General features: G+C 42.7%; 1 protein-coding gene across 2 annotated transcripts in view; it reads left to right on the forward strand.

Annotated features, from left to right (window-relative positions):
* Positions 1-314: 314 nt before the first annotated feature.
* The window catches only part of C6H4orf19 (chromosome 6 C4orf19 homolog), a 79,598-nt gene continuing 55,008 nt past the window's right edge, over positions 315-24,904 (forward strand). Inside the window, exon 1 of one of the 2 annotated variants that reach the window (XM_027544243.1) lies at positions 315-425. The gene's annotated coding sequence lies outside the window, so the exon portion shown is untranslated. Of the gene's footprint in view, positions 426-470; positions 536-24,904 lie in introns of those variants that run through there. The other variant, XM_027544241.1, reaches the window with a different exon arrangement.

Consider the following 24,904-nt stretch of genomic DNA (forward strand, 5'->3'; position numbering starts at 1 on the left):
GAAGCTCCCCTCTCCCCGCAGCATGCGGTAAAGTAGGCACCAAAAAGTTTCCCCGAGCGAGCGGGCGGCTGGCATGCAGCCTGAGTGTCGACGATCAGAAGCCGAGCTCCGGGATTTTCTGCTTGGGTGCGCCCCGGAGGCCAGCGTGGGTTCCGGGGCGGAGGTGTGGGGAGTCAGTAGTCGGGCTCGGGGAGCCCCCTGGAGCGGCGCGGGCAGCGCAGGTAAAGGGTTACGCGGGCCCTGGAGGCTCGCCCGCCGGCCAGGCCACGTGACGCGCGGGCCCAATGACGGCGCCGGGGCGGCAGCTGCGAGCGCCGCGGGTCCGGGCGGCACTGAGCCGCCGGCGTTTCCCAGCGCGGCCGCCTGAGGCCGGCGAAGCCATGGGCGCCAGGACCCCGCCGCCGCCGCCGCCGCCGCAGCCCCAGGTAGGGACCGTCTCCAGCCCCGCGCTCTCCGCCCCGCCACGAGCAGCACCAGAGCTTGACTTCTGCGGGGCTCGGCTTTGTGGCTTAATTGCCCCCACTTCTCTCGCCGGGTATTTTTACGTCTTTATTTCCTTTTGCCATGAGGGAAAAAGTGGGGGGTGGGAGTGAGGCAATTCTCAGTTTGATTGCTTTGGAAAGGTCAGGTCATTCAAGAAAAGGCTCTGGAAGAGAGGCAAAATGCAGAATGGGGTGAGGTGGGGGGACTTTTACTAACTCCCCCAAACTGAACACCAAGACAGCTTACAAAGCTTGGCATCTAATTGGTGTGCGAAACACTTTTGTGTTTAAATCTCTAATTAATGAACTTTCAAGAGTGCCTGAGAACTTGGATTGGAAAAACTGCAAAAGATTTCCCACTATTTCTAAGAACCCCGTCTTTCCCCCATTTTTAAGCATCTGAGTGTTTTTTTTTCTTTTAAGGAAAACGGAAATGGACGGTGACCGCCGTTGTTTCTTTGAAATGTCCTTGAGTCCCAGGATTTTGCTCTTTCAGGGGTGCTAGCGCCCTGGGTGGCGATGAGTAGGGGTGGAAGAGGGGGGCAGTGCTAGGAAGCAACGCGTGTTGAAGGCGGGTCCCAGGTGCAAACGGTTAAATGGTCACACATGGTTTGCTGAATATTTAATAATTAGGCAAATATCTCCCAGGTCAGTTACTTGGGTCTCAGTGACCTTGGGAGTCCAGATGAGGTGAAATTTTCATAAACCACCACTGAACGAATTTTCCAAAGATATAAGACAAAAATCTTTTTTTTCCCCTCAAGCCCTGCAATTAACCTTAAAAACAGAACAAAAACTCCCTTTAGTAATTTAGTACATCTTATTTTCCATTGTGGTATAGATGTTTGCCCAGTGAATTTAGAGGAAGTCAGTGTTCCATGAGATGGTTCAAATTATTGAAGAATAGGATGCTTATTTTCTTTCTGTCAATATCAGAGAGAATTACTGATGGCACTTCTCACCATGGCTTGTGAATGTTACTGGGTGGTTGTAAACAGGCTATTTAAGAAATGTTTGAGAGTTGAATGAGAAAGAAGGGGAAAGTTGTCGCTTCTTTTAAAGACAGTAGATTCTGTTATTTGCCGGTTATTCCCCCACAGAATCCTCAAGATGACACTGTTTTAAGGAGACATGTTAAAGTCTTCTAAGGCTAAGCACTCAGGTCTCTGGGACAGCCTAACAGTCATGAGGCAGACCACTGAAACAATTACAAGGCTCTGAAGGTCAAGTAAAGTTCTGGGGTAGCTTGTATTTCACTAAAGTGTGAAGAGTTAGTTATAGGAAACTGCCTTGATCACAGAGGTGAAATGGAGCAGACACTGACAGAGGCGGGGTTCTGCTGCTTTTTCTTCTTGGCTCACTCTGTGCCCATCATGATCTTGTTCTTTGATTCTGCAAGTATGCAATAAGCACCTATCTCAAGGCATCTGACCCTGGGGTGTGGTTCTCAAAGGTTCTGAAGATTTAGATGTGTAATGACATCTACAGATTAAGTCGGCCAGTCTTAGCTAGATTCTAAAGAGCTTTTACATATCTGGAATTTTAAAACAAAACAGTAGCTTGAGTATCAACTAAATATGTTCATTAGCTTAGGAATGGAACAGTCCCTCTAACTTCCCACCTAGTCCCTGTCTGAACCTGGAAACAACCCAGCTAAGCTCTGGCCCGAATCCAGCATCTGCCCAAGGGCAGAGCAGGGGCTATCCTCCTTGCTCCAGGAACTGCTCTGCCCTTGGTGCCCTGGGAGCCCATTGATTGTGCTTCCAGGAATGGACTTCAATTTCCAAATAGTTAAATACCAATTCTTGGTAGCTGACTTTCCTCCACCTGGACTGTCAGATTCCCCTAGTTCTACAGTTCTTTTTAGTAACTCAGAATCTTGAACTCTTTTCGGATCTTCGGAAAACAGAACCTAGCTCCCTTTTCTCTCTCTCTTTTTGAGGGTATTGCATTGAGGCTTTCCAGGTGGCACTAGTGGTAAAGAACCCACCTGCCAATACAGGAGGCATAAGAGACACACGGGTTTGATTCCTGGGTTGGGAAGATCCCCTGGAGAAGGGCATGGCAGCCCACTCCGGTGTTCTTGCCTGGAGAATTCCATGGACAGAGGGGCCTGGCGGGCTACAGTCCATGGGATAGCAAAGAGCTGGACACGACTGAAGTGACTTAGAACTCATATACAGCACGCATTTTGATTATTGGTGGCAGATAGACTTACTGGGTATCTAGAAAAGAGGAATTAATAGATTCATCCTCAGGCAGGCCTGAGCTGTCACCCATCTGCCAGTCAGACGGGTCATCCTGTTACAGTCTCATAGTCTGGTTATTACCTGAATGCTATTTAAGAAAATAAAATGAAAATGAAATCTATCTACTCTCCCCTTTCTAATCTGAGAAAATCATGGTCCCAAAGAGTTTGGAATCTTCAAGAGGAACACATATCACCAAAATGACCCTACCCTAAAGAATACTTGCAACACACCCATCAGGTGAATGTATATCCTCAAGCAAAGACTTAAATACCTCAAATACTAATTCAGTGTTATCAAGCATCTTCGAAAAGACTCTTCTGAGCTGCAGTGAACAGTATTAACATAAGGCAAAGGGTATCATGTCTCACATTTTCCCATGGGCAGTAAAACTCCATGTACACACAGCTCTCGAAAATTGAATGAAACCCCAACCTGGTCTTGGAGACAGCATATTTGTAGACACTCGACCAGGTACTAGGAATACAGTCCTTGCCTTCAGGGGTCTTACAGTCTTCAGAAAAGCCATTAGAGGATTTTAAGCTGAGCAGATCTCTATTTGAGAAACTTCACTTCCGCTGCAGTGAGAATGAAATGGGGAAGATACAAGCAAGGTGGGTGCTGAGAAAAATCCCCCCAGAGGAGAGGGTGAATTGACTCAAAAGATACTTGGGCAAAGGTATGTAAGACATTAACTCAAAAAATAGCAGATGATTCAAGTCTCTGAAGTTAGTTTACATGTCATTTCAAAATACATGTGCTCCAGGTAGATAAGCAGAAGCCACTTCCCATTGCAATGTTGTCCCTATTGAACGGAGCTACCCTGGGGCCCCACCTAGTTCGTTTCTATCACAAAAGAAAGTTTTTGATACAGAGTGAGCTGATTTTTTTTTTTTCACCCTTTCAACAACCTTGTGCCTCTTTATACAGACTTAACTATACACATAGGGACTTCCCTGGTGGCTCAGTGGTAAAGAATTTTGCCTGCTAATGCAGAAGACATGGGTTTGGTCCCTGGTTCAGTAAGATCGGCTGGAGAAGGAAATGGCAACCCACTCCAGTGTTCTTGGCTGTGAAATTCCATGGACAGAGGAACCTGGTGGGCTATGCTTCAGGGTATTGCAAAGAATCAGATACAACTTAACAACTAAAGTACTATCCAAAGGCAAAATTAAGATAAACAGTTGCTCCCTTATTTCCTAATTTAGCTTAATTCCTCCCAGGAATAAAAATACCCTGACTTTTGACTATGTAACATAATGGAAGTGGGTGTAACAGTCTTTTTTTTTTCTTATAAATTGCCTACCTTATGGCCTGCCATATATCACAGGGAAGACTGTATTCTATTTGCTAAGGGCGGTGTTAGAGCATGTACTAGTGGTATGTTAGAGGTGCTGAATGCCTGTGAGAAAAGAAAAACCATCCTAGTCACTGCCACATGCATAACTCTTTAATACAACATGTATTTGGATGTATTTGCAGTTTACTTGTTAATTCCAGAGTCAGTCTCTGAAATTCTCCAGGCCAGAATACTGGAGTGGGTAGCCTTTTCCTTCTCCAGGGGATCTTCCCAACTCAGGGATCGAACCCAGGTTTCCCACATTGTAGGCAGATTCTTTACCAGCTGAGCCACAAGGGAAGCCCCAGGGAAGCCCAGAGTCAATCGCTACATGAGAGAATTTTAAAACTTAAAATTCTGGTGTTAAGTCTTTCTCCCCCTATTTCATAACTGATTTTGTATCTTGGGTCATTTATATGCAATAACTGCAAATTTGATTTGTACTTTATGGCTATAAAATAGTATCCTCCTTGTCTGGTAATCACACTGCACAACTCAGTCCTCCAAAATATATATTACAACCTAGAAATTAGTAAAAGAAGTCCACCTGCACCTGCAAAGAGTTAAGAGCCACTTACTTTGATTCCCTCTAGAACTTACATGGCATTATTCATCTTTTGATTCCTAATGAGCTTGCCTATCTGGGTTCCTGGTCCACAGCAAGGAGGGCCACCTTCTAGGTCCGGAGCATGACTGTTAGAAGTGTGAAACTCAGTCACAACCAAATGCTGAACAGTGACGGAAATACAGGAAGGGTTATCTGTGATTAAATCCTGAAGTCTACAAGAAAGAAAAATTGGGTTCAGAGCTATCTGTTAGCAAGGAAATAAGTGTTACATTTTGTAAAAATGGATCCTCAGTCCTTTTTAGAGCTAAACAAAAAATTAAAAGTCATTTGGTCTAACCACTTTACCTTGCAGATAAGGAAACTGAGGCTCAAGTAAGTTAAATGATGTTTCCAAGGTCATATGGCTGCCAATTGGAAAAGCTACTTGAATCAGAATCTATGAACCCTAGTTTCCAGCTCAGCCATCTTTCTAAATACTGATCCAGAAATAGAATTTTTAGCAATATGGAAAATTCATTTTTTTGACATTGTGTCTTTTTTTCTGACAAATGTTGTTGTTGTTTAGCCTCTAAGTTGTGTCTGTTTTTTGTGACACCATGGACTGTAGCCCCACCAGGCTCCTCCATGCATGGGATTTCCCAGGCAAGCATACTGGAGTGGGTTGCCATTTCCTTCTCCAGAAGACCTTCCTAACCCAGGAATGTAACTCACATCTCCTGCATTAGCAGGTGGATTCTTTACCACTGAGCCACCAGGGAAGCCCCCAAATATTGTAATAGCCACTATTTATGGAGAAATTACTTATATATACAGTATCAGTTATATATTTCTGCATAACAGACACCCCAAAACATAATGGCTTGAAACAACCACCATTCATTTAGTTTATGACTTTGTGGATTAGCAGTCTGGACCTGGTGAACCTATTGGTCTTGTCCAGTCTCCCTTGTGTGACTGCGGTCACCAGGGTGGCTCTGCCTCTGGGTGTTCGATGACTGCTGGCTGAGTCCTTTGGGGCAGCTGGACCTCCTGCTTCCTGTCACATGACAGGCTGCCCTGCGTTTGGTGACATGTTGGCTCAGCATGGGTGAGAGCAGGAGCACGGGAGCAAGGCTCCTTGAGGCCTAGGCTGAAATGGACACAAAGTGCTTCTCCTCCAATATACTTTATGAAGAAATAGACTCTTTACCTTTTGATAGAAAGAACTGCAGAGTCATTAGAGAATGTGAATTCAGGGAGGGGTAGAGTGTTGTGGCCATTTTTGCATGCTGCTGCATTGGCCGAGCACTTTATGTAACATCCCTAACTCTCACAACAACACAGGAGGTAAAGGCAGAATTTTACAGGTGAAGTAATTGAAACCCAGACATGTTAGTTCACATTCAGCAGGAGACTCAGCTGGTGAGTGATCGAATCAGCACTGGAACTTTGATGTGCCCCTCAATGTGCCCCTCCCTACTCAGCTGCAGGGAGGATGGAATTAAGTTTCATAAGCTCAAAGTTTGTAAGAACAAAACTTAACTTTAAGAATTCCTTTTTCTTGATTTATGTGCTAAAAGAAATAAAGTCAGGTAAGATCCAGAGTGGGCTTCCCTGGTGGCTCAGATGGTAAAGAATCTGCCTGCAACAGGGGAGACCTGGGTTCTATCCCAGGGTTGGGAAGATCCCCTGGAGGAGGGTATAGCAACCCACTTCAGTATTCTTGCCTGGAGAATCTCCATGGACAGAGGAGCCTGGCGGGCTACAGTCCAGGGGGGTCAAAAAGAGTCAGACACAACTGAGCGACTAAGCACAACACACAAGATCCAGAGTAAAGAGAAATAAACTGGATTATCAGAGAAGCATAGTAAGGAACAAGATGATAAGGTTAGGGGAGCCAAGTGAAAGAGATTTGAAAAGCCTAATATCTATTTATAGTCAAAAGATCCTCCTATCACTTCCATAAAACGGGTAATATTCCCCCTATACAGATGGAGATATTTGCCTGATAAAGATTGCATTCAAATCTATGTCTGTCTGTCTCCAAGAACTACCTCCTCCCCGCCTTTTTTCCCCCTGAGTCAATAGGTTTGCTTCTCAAAGTGGGGTCCATGGGCCAGCAACATTGGCTGGGAGGTGGTTAGAATTGCAGAGTCTTGCCCCCAACCTGAGATCTGTTGAATCAGAACCTACATTTTAACAAGATGTTACGACGATTCATAAGTATGGTAAAATCTGAGAAGCACTGCACTAAAGGGACTGTGGGAGAGTGATTTGTAGTAAGATGGGCTGGTGGAAGGACATTCTAGGCGGAGAGAACAGCAAGAGCAAAAGGCCCTGAGGCTGGCGTCTGGGCAGGTGAAGGAATTCCTAGACTAGAGGAGGGGAATGTTTTTGGAGTAGAGGGAAACAGGATGAGATGGATGGAATCTCTGTGGATCCTGAGTTCTGCTTTTTAGGAAGGCGGATCTGGCAGCACTAAGTAAGGGTGGCCCAGAGAGCCTGGCAGTAGTGAATCCCGTTGTGAGGGTGCTGAGGGGAGGGCTCCGACTGAGGCAGGGATGGGGAAATAGAAGAACCGTCCAACCTGAGAGGCCTTGCAAAGTTTATCCCACGACACTTGTTGCTAAGTTGGATTCTAAGGAAAGAAGGAGAGGAAGTGAAGATGGTTCTAGACTGCCAGGTTCTGAATTGTGCATCGCAAACTTTAGGTTGGGGTGTTATCTTTGCATTCTTTACTATTGAAAAAGAAGATACTTTTTGGTGGTAATGATGGTTTCAGGTTTTTGTTTTCAGGCAACTTTCCCCATTCCTTTGTGGCAGTTTTTAAACTTTTACTAAGAGGCCATTCAAATTTTAAAGTTCCAAATCAGCATGCTCATGTAAATTTCATATTTGTGTGTGTGTGTGTGTATATATATATAAATTTTTGACAGGCAATTAGTTATAATGAAGCAGTTCTTTATATAGTTCTTGAGTTTATTAGACCTTCCCAACTGTCCTGTGACATTTGTATAGGTAGAATTATTAGGCTGGTGCAAAAGTAATTGCGGTTTTGCATTATTGAACTTTGCTATTTGATATTGGTACATTCTTAAATAAATCTGGTTATGTTATACATCATTTTAATGCACATTTCTTCTTTTACTATTTTTTTTATTTTTGCTGATGACTTATTACTTGCTGTTTATATTAATTTTAGACTAGGGAAATGATGTTAGATAAAAAGCAGATTCAAGTGATTTTCTTATTTGGGTTCAGAATGGGTTGCAAAAAGCAGCAAAGACAACTCACAGTTTGAACAATGCATTTGGCCCAGGAATTGCTAATGAATGTACAGTGCAGTGGTGGTTCAAGAGGTTTTGCAAAGGAGATGAGAGCCTTGAAGATGAGGAGTGCAGTGGCCAGCCATTGGAAGTTGACGTGACCAATTAAGAGGATCATCGAAACTGATCCTCTTACAACAACATAAGAAGTTGCTGAAGAACTCAGTGTCTACCATTCTACAATCATTCAGCATTCAAAGCAAATTGGAAAGGTGAAAAAGCTCAATAAGTGAGTGCCTCATGAGTTGACCAAAAATTTTAAAAAATCGTCATTTTGAAATGTTGTTTCCTATTCTATACAACAACAGTGAACCATTTCTCCATTGAATTGTGGCATGTGATGAAAAGTGGATTTTATTCAGCAACCAGCAATGACCAGCTCAGTGGTTGGACCAAGAAGAAGCTCCAAAACACTTCCCCAAGCTAACTTACACCAAAAAAAGATCATGATCACTGTTTGGTGGCCTGCTGTCCATCTGATCCACTACAGCTTTCTGAATCCCAGAGAAGCCATTACATCTGAGAAGTATGCTCAGCAGATCGATGAGATCTGCAACGCTTGCAGCCAGCATTGATCAACAGAAAGGGCCCAGTTCTTCTCCAGGACACCCCCTGACCACATGTCACACAACCAGTGCTTCAAAAGTTGAACAAATTGGGCTATGCAGTTTTGCCTCATCTGCCATATTCACCTGACCTGTCATCAGTGAACTACGACGTTTTCAAGCATCTCGACAACTTTTTGCAGGGAAAATGCTTCCTCAATCAGCAAGAGGCAGAAAATGCTTTCCAAGGGTTCACTAGACAAATCAACTTATTTCTCATTGGCAAAAATGGGTTGATAGTAATGGTTCCTATTTTGAATAATAAAAGTGTGTTTGAGCCTAGTTATGATGATTTAAAATTCACAATCTGAAACCACAATTACTTTTTCCCCAACCTAAATATTATGCCACTTTCACAGAGAGATTTAGGGGTGTCACCCAGTCAATGTTTGAACCGATTCTATTGATGCTAAGCCCAATCTTCTATCCACTGAAGTACTCTGCAGGTTTTATATTTGGTCTTTGGCAGAAATTATCCAAATTATCCAGTTTTAAGTTTGGGTTTACTTTTTCCTCCCGTATACACTGTGCCAAACTCAGAGAGATGCTTGAAGGTTTCTATTGATGATTCCAAATAACTATTTCATGGAAACTTGAAAATACCTCACAAAACCCGATTTCCTCCCTGGCATGATTTTCTTATTTCATTGAATCCATATGATAATTGTAATAACAACAAACCATGCTTTATATTTCCAGTGCTTTGAATTAAGAATTAGTTTGCTAAGTACAATTTCTGTGCATTCTCTTTTATACTTGATGGGACATGTTTTATGATCCTCACTGGGATTCGGTTTTGATGAAGGAAGCCAAGTGTTCTAGGAACAGACGTGATAGAAGCTTCAGAGAGTCGCTGCAACCCAGGCCGAGGTCCAGCCCCAGGAGACCACTACTGCTGCTGCTGCTGAGTCACTTCAGTCGTGTCCGACTCTGTGTGACCCCATAGACAGCAGCCCACCAGGCCCCGCCGTCCCTGGGGTTCTCCAGGCAAGAACACTGCAGTGGGTTGCCATTTCCTCCTCCAATGCATAAAAGTGAAAAGTGAAAGTGAAGTCGCTCAGTCGTGTCTGACTCTTTGAGACCCCATGGACTGCAGCCTACCAGGCTCCTCCGTCCATGGGATTTTCCAGGCAAGAGTACTGGAGTGGGTTGCCATTGCCTTTTCCACAGAAGACCACTAATGGAAGCCTGATCCCCCAGCTCTGTAAAATGAGTTCAGTCTCTATTATTGATGCAGAGCTTGCTTTCTCCTTTCAAAGGTAAAGTGCGTTAGTCGCTCAGTCATGTCCGACTCTTTGTGACCCCATGGTCTGTCCTTGGGATTCTCTAGGCAAGAATACTGGAGTGGGTTGCCATTCCCTTCCCCGGGGGATCTTCCCGACCCAGTGATCAATCTTGGGTCTCCTGCCTTGGAGGCAGGTTCTTTATTGTCTGAGCTACTAAAAGGCAAATATTTCGTGGTGCTGAAGCCCAAGTTGAAATGAAAATTGTGGATCTGGGGGAGAGCCTGAAAACAAAAGAAGGTGTGAAGAAGTCACAACAAACTGAGAGAGTTGGAGGGTTGTTTTTATAATTCCCTACCTGCAATCAAAGGTTTAATGGGGCAAAAGTAGTGTGACCTGCATCTAGGCAAAAAAATCAATAAAACTTAAAGCTAAAGTAGCTTCAGAGAAAAAAAATTACTGAAACTACAATCCTGGACAGGCAGTTGTCCTGTAAGATTAATTAGACAAAAAGCAAAACAAGTAAACCAAACAAATTTCCAGAATTCACTGCCCCAGAACCTTGAAGGGCTGCACTGACAGGTGTGACTGGGTGAGACTCAGAAACAGAATCATCCTCTTAGTCTCACAGATGACTGCGTCATATGCATGTTGGGTTCCTCTAGATGTCTTTACGCACTCTGTTTGCAGGTGCTTACTGTCTGTTTAGTTTATGGGAACCCTTAAAAGAAACTGTATTAGGCTCCCCAAGTGGTAAAGAATCCACCTGCCATGCAGGAGACTCGGGTTTGATCCCTGGGTTGGAAAGATCCCCTGGAGAGGGAAATGGCTGCTGCTGCTAAGTCGCTTCAGTCGTGTCCGACTCTGTGCGACCCCATAGACAGCGGCCCACCAGGCTCCCTCGTCCCTGGGATTCTCCAGGCAAGAACACTGGAGTGGGTTGCCATTTCCTTCTCCAATGCATGAAAGTGAAAAGTGAAAGTGAAGTCGCTCAGTCGTGTCCAACTCTTCGTGACCCCATGGTCTGCAGCCTACCAGGCTCCTCCGTCCATGGGATTTTCCAGGCAAGAGTACTGGAGTGGGGTGCCATTGCCTTCTCCAAGGAAAATGGCTACCCACTCCAGTATTCTTGCCTGGGAAATCCCATGGACAGAGGAACTGGTGGGCTATATATAGTCTGTGGGGATCACAAAAGAGTCAGGTATGACTTAGCAACAACAACAAAAGAAACCAAGGTACTTTCTTCCATTCACTAAGCCAGTGGGTCGCCTATGCTTCCCAGGTGAGTCTCAAGGAAGAACGGGTCATGACCCCCTTTGAGTCAGGCCTGGCTCTCCCAGAAAAGACAGGAGTGAGGGCTGGACCCCCATCAGGTTTGCATCCTAACTCTGCCTGGAACCTCCCTGGGTTTCAGTTTCCATATCTGTAAAGCTGCATTTGTCTGCATTTAGTAAATACTTAATCAACCTGATTCTCGATCTCTGTGGCCCACAGTTTTCTCAAAAGGGAGATGAGAGGTTAGTTAGGACCAGAGCAGCGCCATGGGATACAAGATGCAAGGAAGGGTCTGAGTAGGGCAGGTGTTCAAACAATGCACTTTTCCTCCCAGCTCACCTCATCTTTACCTTGGACAAAGGCCACACGAAATAACAGGAAATTTCTAACTGAAACTCGTGGGATTTCCCCGGAATTTCTAACTAGATATGTAACTTTCCTTATCATAAAATGTCCTTAAATAGCTGTCCAGGGGTAGTTTTAAATCCTCCTCGAACCTCAGCATGTACAGAAGTTTGGGGTGAAGTGTGTTCCGTGTTTGTATAAGTGGGAAGTAGGGAGAATGCCAAGGACTTGATGTGTGGAGACAAAGTAAAATGGAGTTCTCTGAGAAAGCAGAACTTATTTGCATACTGAAATGATCCTCCTGTAAATGTTGAAAGGAAAGGAAACTATGAAATATGCAGAGTGAGTGAGGAAGAAGGTGGCTTTCTTCTGGCCCTTCTGTCCGTGAAGGGTTTTCAACAGAATTAAGTTGGCGTGGATAGTATTTAAAAGAGAGGGTCATTGCTTCACCTTTGTATTTTATATATCCTTTGCCCTTCACTTTGTGAGTTTGGTTGGATTTTTTTTTTTTTAATACTGTTAAGTGTTTTCATTATGGAAGGCTCACTCCACTTAGTGAACCTAGTTCCATAAAATTTTTTAAAAAAATACTAATGCTGTTGGGCGTAAAATCTAAATGCTCTTTATTGAACAAATGTCCATAGTCTGTGCCAGACAGTGGGAATACAAAGGTAATTAACACAGGCCTGGAGGCAGTACCATAGGGCTTGGTGCAGTTAGCAAAAGGACGCATCATCATCCATTCCCTTAGGGAAAGCAGGGAGAACTGCCCTGGGCTCTGTGAGGGTGGGGGCATGACCTGGCCTGAGAGGCCAGAATGGCTTCTCTGAGGGAAGCCTGTCCCGCCAAGCTGGGAAGGATAAGAGGGATCTGATCAGGCAAAGTGGGTCCTCCGGTGCAAAGGCAGGCTGTAGGCTCAGACATCCCCCAAGGTACGGTGTTCCAGAAGTCTCCTGAGCAGGAGGAGGACCAGGAGAGGTGGCAGAAGGTCGATTGTGCAGGGTCTCTTAGGTTACATACTATAATCTGACCTCAATCAATCCGACCCTTATTTAAGGTCTTGTTTAGGATTTTTTGGGGGTGGATGTTGAAACCTTCAATATTTAGAGGTGGTTGAGGGTACAAGTCTCCTTCCCCACAGCCTCACACCTGATCCCAAAGCAAATGTCAGGCTCAATCTAGCCTCACGTTGTAATACTGACTTGTAAGCAGAAGTTGAAACAGTCATGCAGCCTGTTTGTAATCTGGATGAAGTTCCCGTTTCTGTTCCTTTTGTTTCTCCAATTAGATCTTTCATGGAAAGTTCATTAGAGGCAAATGGAACACTCCTCTAGGGACAGGGTTCAGCTAACCTAAGGGTTTAATTAAGCAGCAAGAACTAGACAAGGCAACACTCACCAGCATGTCCTGGGAACCGCTGGGAAGGACAGATCCTGAATCACTACCAGGTACCATTTGATGCAAGAGTGTTGATACCTCAACACTGTTTCTAGCCTGTCCACACATCCTGTACAACACTGACTTCACCGAGGAAAAATAACTTCTAACAGTTATTTGCTAATTAGTCAAGTCCTTTGTGCTGATGACAGATAAAGAAAGTAACTTGCTTGTAGAAACCACCTCTGAATTCTAAGCATCTGATAACATCCTTACTAACCATCCCAGAAGTGTGTTGTCCTGACTGAGTAACTAATTTACTCTACATACTAATTTAATCTACATCCTAGGGTGCAGGGAAAACACATACAAATTCCAAACTCTATGCTGACCTCAAAGTGCAGCACCGACAATAAAACCATTACAAGGCAGTGGTCTTTATCTTAGGAACAGAGAGAAGCTACTGAAGGTCGTAAACTGGGAAATAAGATTTGCATCTCTGGTTGCAAGTTAGGAAGCTAGAAGGAAGACATGGGGCTAAAGAAGGCTAGCCTCAAGTAAGGGGCTATTGTGTGAGACATTGTTGAATCTCCACTTGAATAAAATAGAGAGAACTCAGTGGAGAGAAGTGTGTGGGTTCCTGAGGTATTAGGTGAAACCACCAGGACCTGGTGATGGATTGGAAATGGACAGTGAGGGAGGAGGTGTCAAGACTGAATATTTGGACAGGGCATACAAAGGAATTTTGTTGCACTATTGTTTATGATCACAAAGAACAGTGTATTTGTTGTCAATATATGCTGGTTAAATGAACTACAACTTTCAGATACAATGCAGTACTCTGTGTTGATTTAAAAAAAAAAAAATGAGATGTGATGACATGGAAAAATCTCCAAGATATAATCTTAAATTTTTTTAAGTTTGTTAAAGAAACACGTATTTTATGTTCCATTTTAATATAATTAGTAATGATTATATTTGGCACCTAAAATGGCAATAGTAACAGTTATAATTAACACGTATAATATCCAGAAGAAAAAAATTCTACCAGTGGTTATCTGTGAGGGAGAGATTACCAGAGCCATCTGCAATCTCTCTGCTGGATTTTTTACAACTGAGAAATCAGATTTTGCAGAAAATGAGCAAACCACCCTAATTATCTCCTGAAAACTCTTGATCATTCTATCCCAATATGATTACTCCTCCCTTTGAACATGCAGTCCACAGTCATTCCAGAATGGAGGATCCAGAAAGGGCCTTAGACGTCATTTAGTTCACCATTACACAGATGAGGAAACTAAGGCCCAGAGAGGTTAATGGCCTAGCTAAAACCGTATGCTGCTGCTAAGTCACTTCACTCGTGTTCTACTCTGTGTAACCCCATAGACGGCAGCCCACCAGGCTCCCCCATCCCTGGGATTCTCCAGGCAAGAACACTGGAGTGGGTTGCCATTTCCTTCTCCAATTAAAACCATATAACCCTAAATTATTCAGAGGGCCAAAACTAGAACCCACGGATTGTGCTAACTCAGAGTCTGGAATTCTTTATACTGCAGCAAAGTCTCCTCTAACATTCACTGCATCTGGGAGTACCTTGGCTTTTATTGAACTGTCCAGTGAATAAACCCAGAGAAGGCAATGGCAACCCACTCCAGTACTCTTGCCTGGGAAATCCCATGGACGGAGGAGCCTGGTAGGCTACAGTCCATGGAGTCGCAAAGAGTCGGACACGACTGAGCAACTTCACTTTCACTTTTCACTTTCATGCATTGGAGAAGGAAATGGCAACCCACTCCAGTATTCTTGCCTGGAGAATCCCAGGGACGGGAGCCTGGTGGGCTGCCATCTGTGGGGTCGCACAGAGTCGGACACGACTGATATGACTTAGCGGCAGCAGTGAATAAACCTGTTTCCTGCCATAAACAGTGTGCTCAGAGAGTGTTTAGCTTCATGCTCAACAAAGTGTAAAACACTCATTTAAAGCAATGGTTGGAATAGTTAGACTTAAGATCCTAGAGGCAGGATTAAGATTAGAGCAGGAGAAAGACTCACACACTCAGCTGCACTCAACACAGAGAGCAAGCTCCTCCAACCCCCACCCAGACCCCTTCACACAAGTAAGAATAAGTTGACAGCTCTCGGCTACACTGCCTAATTGGTTATGCTGGGGAAATGGACTTTGGATTTAAGTGAGGGTCAACAGCACACCCATATCTTGAACTTCCTAAAGGAAATGGCATGGCTCTGGAAGGACACTTGTATTTGTTGATGAAGTCAGTGATGATTTCTTGCAGCTGTCTTCACATCACTTACTTGCCACTGTTCTCATAGCCCCTCTTCACAGCGTGGGCTTTGGGGACTGTTTCTTATCTTAGAGAAAGGCAATCTGATTGTGGGCTCAGAGCAGGGTGTCACGTGGTGGTGCTCCAGAGAACTGGACACTTCTGGATGACAATCTGCTGACAGAAATGATGATAGAGGTCTGCCTTGTCCTTAAACCAGGAGTTACCTAGGGGCAGTTAGGGAGTCACGTGCCTCCATCTGCTAGGGGCTGTTTGGCTTTCCTACCTTTGGTACCTGGTTCTTTTCTCCTTCTCCCCTGAAGCTAATTAGAATACTTTTATTTGTAATGAACTACCCTTGGCATCTGGTTTTCCTCACCCAAATGGGCCTCTACCTTTCAGATTCTTCTGCTCCCATTGTGCACATTTGATGAGCTTGTTTGCAGTGTTCTATTAATTTATTTCAACTCAACAGTTTCCATATCTTAAACATTGCCATGTTTTAAGTTACCATGGTATATTTTTGTTTAGACTCTATGCACACACACATTTATATAAAGTTTAGTTTTAAACGCTTTCAAACCAATTTTTCTTTATCTTGTTGCTATTCTTACGTGGATTTACAGCGCTTTAAGTATTTAAGGTATCCTTATAGTGCATTTGTAAATTTTATCTTAAAATTGGGGGAAAAAAGCAAAAATAGTTAAGTGTCACAACTCTGTTGTTGTTCTTACATTGCTAAGCCATGTCCAACTCTTGGCCACCCCATAAACTGCAGCACAACAGGCTCTTCTGTCTTTCCACTATCTCTCAGAGTTTGCTCAAATTCATGTCCATTGAATCAGTGATGCTATCTAACCATCTCATCTTCTGCTACCTCCTTCTCCATTTGCCCTCAACCTTTCCCAGTATCAGAGTCTATTCCAATAAGTCAGCTTTTCACATCAGATGGCCATAGTATTGAAGCTTCAGCCTCAGCAACAGTCCTTCCAAACCGTGATATACCTTTAAATTGTATTAAGCAAGCTAGTATTTTTATGTAATGAAACTAAGGATAAATTTAAAGTACAAATAATGATTTCCCCTTGGTCAACTATGTGTCTGCCTTTCAGTAAGCTCACACTTTGCTTTTCACAAATGCAGAAATTGTGACCTCCCTGGTGGTCTAGGACTTAATACTTCACCTTCCAATGCAGGGGGTGTGGTCAGGGAACCAAGATCCCACATGTCTCATGGCCAGAAAAGTAAAACATTAAACAGACAAAATGTTGTAACAAATTCAATAAAAGACTTTACAAATAATTCACGTCAAAAAAATCTTTAAAAAAGCAGAAATTTAGCTTCCTGAATACTGGGAATATGTGTAGAGGCTGGATGTATAGGCAAGGGGAGAATGTACAACCTTCCATAGACCTTCACTAAATACTGTAGGAAGGAATGTGAGTGAACTCAGATCTGAAGAGTCAGAAAATTCCAAGATGAAAGGACAGTTGAGCCTGGGAGGGATTATTAACAATACATAACCCAGCCCTGGACTCTGTGTGTGCCATCAGAAATACTTAGGATGAGTTACCTTTCTCGTTGCTCAACTGTGGGCAGTCCAAGCCATCATCTTTCTGACAGATGGTAATTTTGCTATGAGATATAGGTACCGGATCTTCTAGTAAAATGCAAAGCACTTTGTATGGACAACAAGATAGACTATTTGAAATCAGACTTCCCTGAAAACTCAAGAATTCATATATTCCTTTACTTCCCCAAATACTATAACTAACAAAGCGTCTGTGTTCCCCATAACTTGCCCAAGTGACTGTGACAAAGCATTTTTATGCCAACACTGTGACATTGTGTATACCTAAACATTGAAACATTTTAATTATTAACCAGAATAATAGCCTCTTTTGGAAATTAAAAGTTCCGTGAAAGAATTAGAATGTTGGGGTGTGTAGGTATAACCTAGACCAGGTAGATTCACTAATGTCTCTTAATATCCATAATCAACAAACATTTGAATGCTTTCTATTTTCATATCTTTATAAAGTTTTGAAAGTCGAGAAATATAAGACAAAGATTAATTACCTCACAGTCAAAAGAGCAGAAATGTTTTCCTGCTAGCATTATTTATTTCTGATAAGAGTATAAAGGAAAACCAAAGGAGAAAAGGATGCTGTGCCTTTAAACTAGGACACACTTTATAATTGTCCTTGAAGTTTCTATTTTCATTTGTTTGCTTTGAGGTGGGACATGGAAAAGTATTTGCCTACACTATGGTACTAATCTTCATGCATATGTTCATGAATTTTCTTTCCTGAAAAAGGTGGTAGACAATTCATTGGGGATGACTTTTATTTTTAAATGTTTGCACATGCATGAATTTTTGTCCTAAAGCTTGGTAAGTTCAAGTTCACTTAGTGTCATGAGATAAAATGTCTCTGAGACATTCCAAAGTGTAAAGCTTTAGGAATTAAATGTTAGGTTTTCCAATTATATATTATCCCAGAAGCTACCTTAATTATATAGTCAGTATTTTCATTATAAATTGATTATTAACAAAGTATTGATGAACTCTAAGATTTATTCTAAATTACACTGGAAAATTTTAATTTACTTGTTTAAATACTTTTTTCTTTTCATGTTTAGGTAGTATCTTTAAATTATTTTCAGTGGCTCGGAGGCACAGTGTGGTGGTGTTTTTTTTTTAAGAGAGTGAAAATAACTGGTGTGGAAATTCACTTATTCATTCAACAAATATATATTGAGCACTTCATATATGCCCAGGGAATATATAGGTCAGTCTTCTTGCCACCCCACAGTGGAATCTTTTCACAAATGCAGAACTTTAATTTGCAAATAAAATTCTTGAAAACTATCCTACACTATATGCTTGGAATATAAATTCATTCATCATGTTTATTGAGCACCAACTCCATCTAGACTTTGAGCTGTGTGCTCACCAGGATACAAAAGTGAACAAATAGGATCCTTGTCCCCATGTGGCTTATAATATCTGCTGGGAAAGAAGAACATTAAATAATTACGTAAATAAAACTAGAATTTCAAATTGTTCAGTGAAGTGCAACAAAGGAAAGTAAAGGGGACGTTGCAAAGCTTTTATGAGATCTGCTTGACAAGAGGGAGGAGAGGCCAGGGAGGAGTTTTCAGAAAAAGTGATGTACTTCAAAGCAGAAGAATGAGGGAAAGACAGCCAGGAAGAGAGAGAGAAAATTGATTGTGTATATTTTTATAACAGCGGAGGGAGGCAGAAGCCAAGAAACCCAGTTTGTAGTTTGAGAGTCACCAGTAACTGCTCTTGAATATGTCTCTGGTCTGATTTTCTTTACCTTAGAAATCAAAATTGAAGAGAAACCTCTAGATTCCTCCTGTGACCTGTGATACATGTGAATTACTGCATAATCAGGAGGCCCTCTGATGGTTCCGTTTGGCCATGTCTGGAGCTGTTGTCATCCCAGTCCAGATTCCTTCTGTTCCCAGGAACTTAACTGTGTTGAGTCCTGCCAGGCTGGCCAGAGGGGGCCAGATTCAGGCAGCTCAGCTGGGCTACCTTCACTTCCTGCCCCGCCCACGCCCACACCTGTCTCCCTTGGTATCCCTTGCCACATTCCCTCCATTCTTAGAGGACAAGATGTTCCTTTTCCTGTTCAAGGTCGATCTTTTCACCTGGTCTCCTTATCTCTTAGCTGAGATCCTCTGGTACACTGCCTCACCCGTCAATCCTGTCTCCAACCCAAAGCTTCAAATTCTAAGCTCTCCATCCCTTCCCCACGAAAGGAATCAACTCTCTCCTCAGCAAACACACTCAGATCTATTTTTAAAATTAAAATATAGAATAAATATCTCTTCCCATTGAACCTCTTTCTTCCACTTTTTGGTTACCACTCCATATCTTTCACTCCCTCTCTCTTATTCTATCTACTTCTTCCCTGCCTCTCTTTACCCCTTATTAAAATACAAACTTAAATTAAAAGATCTTAATTCTTGAGTTGTTGCTGCCTTGAAATGCAATTCCAAATTTCTCACTTCTAGCTCACTCTTCCTATGTCGCTCTTTGATTTCTACCCATACAATGACATGAAAATCTCACTGATGCAATTTGAATCTTAAATTTAAGTGTATGACCATCTAACCTAATGGTCCTGTTTCATCCCTTTACTTTACAAACTTCCCTGCTGCATTTCAAACTACTGATGTTAATGATACCTTCCTTCTGGAAATTCTCTCTTTCCTCTGACTTCTATTCTACTATTGCATTTCTTTCTCCAGGTTCTAGTTCTTCTTCTGTGACCAGCCCCTATTCATCTGCCACCTATTATCCATCAGAAGAAGGGTGTTGATGCAGAGTCTGTTGGCAGGTCTGTGCACACTTGTGGGCTTCCCTCACAGTCCAGTCAGTAAAGAATCTGCCTGTAATGCAGAAGACCTGGGTTCGATTCCTAGGTCTGGAAGATCCCCTGGAGAAGGAAATGGCAACCCACTCCAGTATTCTTGCCCAGAGAATCTCATGGACAGAAGAGCCTGGCAGGCTATATCTGTGAGTGATAATTGTCGTCAGGGAAGGGTGTACAGAGAATTCAGGGTTAAATGGTGAATAGAGGTGTTGATTTGGGTCAGTTGCCAAGTTCAGCCCGTGTGGGAGATGGAAGAATCAAAGAAGTCTTGAGAATTACGTGACTAGTAATTAGAATCTTAGGGACAGAGATGAGAAGACGGCACCCAGTGTCAAGTTTGGGTTCCATCTGAAAACAAATTATTTCCTTACAATGTAGTGTTTTAATGCTGGGAAGGTTTAGAATCAAGTACGAATGAGATGGACTAAATAAAACCCAAGGTATTTGTATCTTTATATATAGTTGTGGGGAAGTCTGTCTTTACTATTTTAAATATATACACTATTCACAATGTTTCAGATAATTTGTTAATTAACATGAATAGCCTTGTGACTCCAATTTAAAATATGTCCCTGAGCAATTGATTCAGACCGTGGACCTGTAAGTTGAAATGTTTAAGATAATTTGCTGTTTTATACTAGATTGAAACTTTTAAGAACTGAAGATTCACCTTAAAAGACTTAAGCACTAGGAAAGGGTTTGTTTACTGGTCAAAAACCTGAAAATAAAAAAAGAAAATCAAATATATTACATCATTCTTAGAGGGATTCCTAGGGGACACCCAGAAAGCCCTGTTGCCATCCCCCACTCCCAAGCATCATTGTGGCCAAGGCTCCCTCCCCACGCCCTGGATCTTCAGAAGCCAGGCAGGCCTCTGGCAGTGTCAGCCTGTATGCACCTGTGCACCCCTCAGAGCTCAGATGCGCCCCTCCAGGCCTGGTCTCCCCACCCAACTACAGATCTATTGAAAACAGCTCTGCAGGGCAGAGCTACTGGCACGTTCCCAGACCCCTTTCATTTAACCCATCTGACCAGTCTGAGTTCATTGTCCTACCCGCACTGATTCATTTATAATCATTTAGTCTGGCTTTTTCCCACTTCCTTATGAAAGAACTCACTTTACCTTTTTAGACAGATCAAAATACCAACACTTAATGATTTCAAAGGTCAGCCTTGTCACTTAGTGAAGATACATCAGCAGAAGCAGTTCTCCCAGCTTTGCTACCTGACCGTCTGCTGATCAATGAAAACTCTTTCTTGATCTTTCCATGTACTGCCAGATGTGTCTCAGTCCGGTTGGACACACAGTGTTGGATTTAGGAGGAAATGCAGCCACGAGACTGCCTTTTAAAAGACAAAATTGAGAAATCATCCTTCTCACATTTCCTCCTGCTCTCTCCTTTAAACAGTTCATAGAAACAGTGCTTTGTCCCCGCTGCATATTTCAACCCTAGTAACAAAATTAATAAGCGTGGTAAAACTGGAACTGCTGTCTCACCCAAGTCCACCCCACCTGTGGTCCACGCCTGGAGAATAAGCCATTTTAATACAGGCTGCCAAATGCATGTTAAAGACTGAGATAACAAAGATCCTTTGCTCAAAGTAAACATTTTAAAAACAATCAGCATTCTAGTTTCTATTTCTCATTTTCGATTTAACTCTGTCTCATCCAAAACTAGTGTGCTTTTTGGGGGGAGTGGTTAAGATTCTTGACGTGAAAGTGAAAGTTGTTTAGTCGTGTCTGACTCTTTGCAACCCCATGGACTGTAGCCCGCCAGGCTCCTCTGTCCATGGGATTCTCCAGGCAAGAACACTGGAGTGGGTTGCCATGTCCTCTTCCAGGGATAAGATTCTTGAAGTTGGAGGAAATTCTGTCTAGTTTCTTGGCAGGAAATTATGTATAAAAGTGTTTATGAATTGGTTATTTAGAAAATCGATTCCTTGAGCTCCTCTATTTAGTTGAGTCTTGTATATAAATTTGGAAATTGTAGGAGAAGGAAATGGCAACCCACTCCACTATTCTTGCCTGGAAAATCCCAGGGACAGAGAAGCCTAGTGGGCTGCCGTCTATGGGGTCGCACAGAGTCGGACACGACTGAAGTGACTTAGCAGCAGCAGCAGCAGAGCCTAGATAAAGATATAATCATTATATATGTCATGCTGTGGAATAGATTTCTAGGTGGTAGTGAGCAGGAACTTTTTACCAATAATGTTTAACTAGAGCCTGAGGAATTTTAATTTCCGGAATGGCTTGTGATTGTGGCTAATCTGCAAAATCAGTTTTCCTCAACAACAAGGAGTTAAAAAAGAAAAAAAAAAAGAAAAAAAAACTACATAAAGTGGGAAATAATCACAAAACTGAATCACCTCTCTGGCCTCATTCAGAGAATGCAGTGACTCAAAAGTACCTGGGCTTGGTCTCTGAAGTGCACAGACCAAAAGGTAAGTGTACTTAGCATATGTTCTATTTATCACCATAGCCCTAGGATAATTGTGTGTGTGAAGTCACTCAGTTGTGTTCAATTCTTTTTGACCCTGTGGACTGTAGCCCTCCAGACTCTTCTGTCCATGTGGTTTTCCAGGCAAGAATACTGGAGTGGGTTGCCACTTCCTTCTCCAGGGTATCTTCCTGACCCAGGGATTGAACCTGCATCTCCTGCATTGGCTATGACAACCTAGACAGCGTATTAAAAAAGCATTACTTTGCCAACGAAGGTCCATATAGTCAAAGCTATAGTTTTTCTAGGAGTCATGTATGGATATGAGAGTTGGACCATAAAGAAGGCTGAGCACTGAAGAACTGATGCTTTCGAAGTGTGGTGCTAGAGAAAACTCTTCAGAATCCTTTGGATAGCAAGGAGATCAAACCAGTCCATCCTAAAGGAAATCTGTCCTGAATATTCATTGGAAGGACTGATGCTGAAGCTGAAGCTCCAGTACTTTGGCCACCTGATGCAAAGAGCTGACTCATTAGAAAAGACTCTGGTGCTGGGAAAGATAGAAGGCAGGAGGAGAAGGGGACGACAGAGGATGAGATGGTTGAATGGCATCACCAACTGAATGGACATGAGTTTGAGCAAGCTCTGGGAGATGGTAAAGCACAGGGGAGCCTGGCTTGCTGCAGTTCATGAGGTTGCAAAGAGTTGAACATGACTGAGTGACTAAACAACAGAAACAAACAGATTAGATGGTGGCCAAATGCAATTAACAGTTTGTATTAATTTAAAAACACACCCCCACTCACTTTGCCCTGTTAGGAGTAATCTTCCCCTCTGCATCACATTTGTACCAAGTTGTGGTCTTATTCATTATTTGCCTGATTCCAATTTCTCTAGACGTACATGTGGACTTCTGGAAATAATGGGTTAAGAAGGAAATGCTCCCCGGATCTCTAGGCCTAGGGTCCAGTTCACTGGGAGGCACACCCTCCCCAGGGCATGTCTTAGCGTGAGGCTGACTAAATACGTCAGGTGAATATAGTAGCCTATTCTTTGTCAGGGGAAAAAAATGGATTAATTACTTGGCTTAAGTCCACCAAACTAAGGTTGACCCTTAGAGGAACAAATACTTCCCTGAGCTTTGGATTGTCCTTCTAGTAAAGAATAAAATAATTGTAAAATATCGCTGTGTGTTCACAAGAGAAATATGTACTTATTTATAATTTGCCTTATAAAATTAGTTTCCCAAATTGGCCTTTAAGTACTAGGAAATTAATTGATAACAGGATATGTTACTTTCCATAGGAAATTCATTTCTGTGAAGAAACATAAATAGAAACAGTTTTATCCTCTTCATATTCTCAGTGTCTTCTGCCTTCCCTCTGCCCCCAACACTTATCTGTTATTTTTATTGCTGTTTATTTTTGCAGTTGAATTGCGTTTTGTTTTCTCAAGTGGCTGTAAGTTTTTTTTTTCAGTGTGGCCCCTAAACATCATTTTATTTCCTGTAGTACCTTATTTAAGATTGAGCCCTAAATATTTCTCAGTTAAATTATTCACCAAAAGGCATGTCTAGCCCTCCTGAACTATGAGCATTTGTGATCTAATTGCATAGTCATATCTTTCTGAGGGCGCTATTAGAATTACATTGATTACAGTAAAGCAGAAAAGAACAGCTTTTTGGGAGCAAAATCAAATCATTACACAGGTTTCTTAAAGTATGTGGCTGTTCATACACTCATCTTCCAAGTCTTCAGTAGGTTTGAAAATTTCCAAAACCAAAAGTATTTTTTTTTTACGTCACACACCCACATTTATTTCCAGAATTTAGTCCCAATATCACATTTTTCCATGTTCAACTTCTCAGATGGGTTATTTATTTCAAAGAATGCTAAGCTACAGCAAGCAATCGCCTATTTCTAAGGACCGAAAACCTTTCTCCTTGAACTCTGTTCACTGTCTTTCTTCATAAACATTCTTCACAATGTGTTTTAGAGGAGACCTCCCCAAACCTTCATCAATAAATTAACTGGATCATTCACAAAAGATATTTTACTAAGAGTTTTCAGTGTAGAAGAGGAAGATTCCGACATTAGCCAAAACTCACATGTGTGTAAAGCTTCGGTAGAGACACGTGTCCCCAGGTTTGGTTTCTCCTGAGGCCTCTGTCCTTGCTGGCTCTTCACGTGGTCCTCCCAACAGTCTGTGCTGTCTGTGTGTCCTGTCTAGTGCTGTGCTTAGTCGCTCAGTTGTGTCCAACTCTTTGGGACCCCATGGACTGGGGCCCACCAGGACCTTCTGTCCATGGGATTCTCCAGGCAAGAATATCGGAGTGGGTTACCATTCCCTTCTCCAGGGGATCTTCCCATCCCAGGGATCAAACCCAGGTCCCCTGTGCTCCAGGCAGATTCTTAACTTTCTGAGCCACTAGGGAAGCCCCTGTGTGTCCTAATCTCTTCTAATAAAGACACTAGGTTGAATTAGGACCTAGCCTAATGACCTCATTTTACCTTAATTACCTCTTTAAAGGTCCTCTCTCTAAACACAGTCCCGTTCTGAGGTGCTATGGGTTAGGGACACAAATCAAGCCACATCAACCCCAGAAGCATAAGTATTTCTGCTAGAGCTGGTGCCACCACTGAGCATTCATAGCCTGCACTATATCCCAGGTCTGGTGGTCCCATGTCATGAAGGGTCGTCCATCCTCAACTCACTCAATGGAGCAGTCCCCGTAAGTGCTGGGGCAAGACTTCTGTTACTTACTCAGATTTCTTATTAGTAATCCTATAAAATACCAATAAAGGAAAAGAAAAATGCAACCAGTTGTACCCCTCTGATCAACCCCATGCCCAAGTTCTGGAAGATGAGATGTTAGTGGAGGAGGAAGAATGCTTCTCAATTTTTCTCATAACTTAATGGGACCAGCATTTCAGCTTGAAGCAGCAGAGCATCTGAGCTAGGTGAGCTGAGCCAGGTCTGCCCAGTTCCACTGCCCAGCACTGGTGTGGCC

Source organism: Bos indicus x Bos taurus, chromosome 6, assembly GCF_003369695.1.
Source record: "Bos indicus x Bos taurus breed Angus x Brahman F1 hybrid chromosome 6, Bos_hybrid_MaternalHap_v2.0, whole genome shotgun sequence".
Taxonomy (NCBI): Eukaryota; Metazoa; Chordata; class Mammalia; order Artiodactyla; family Bovidae; genus Bos; species Bos indicus x Bos taurus.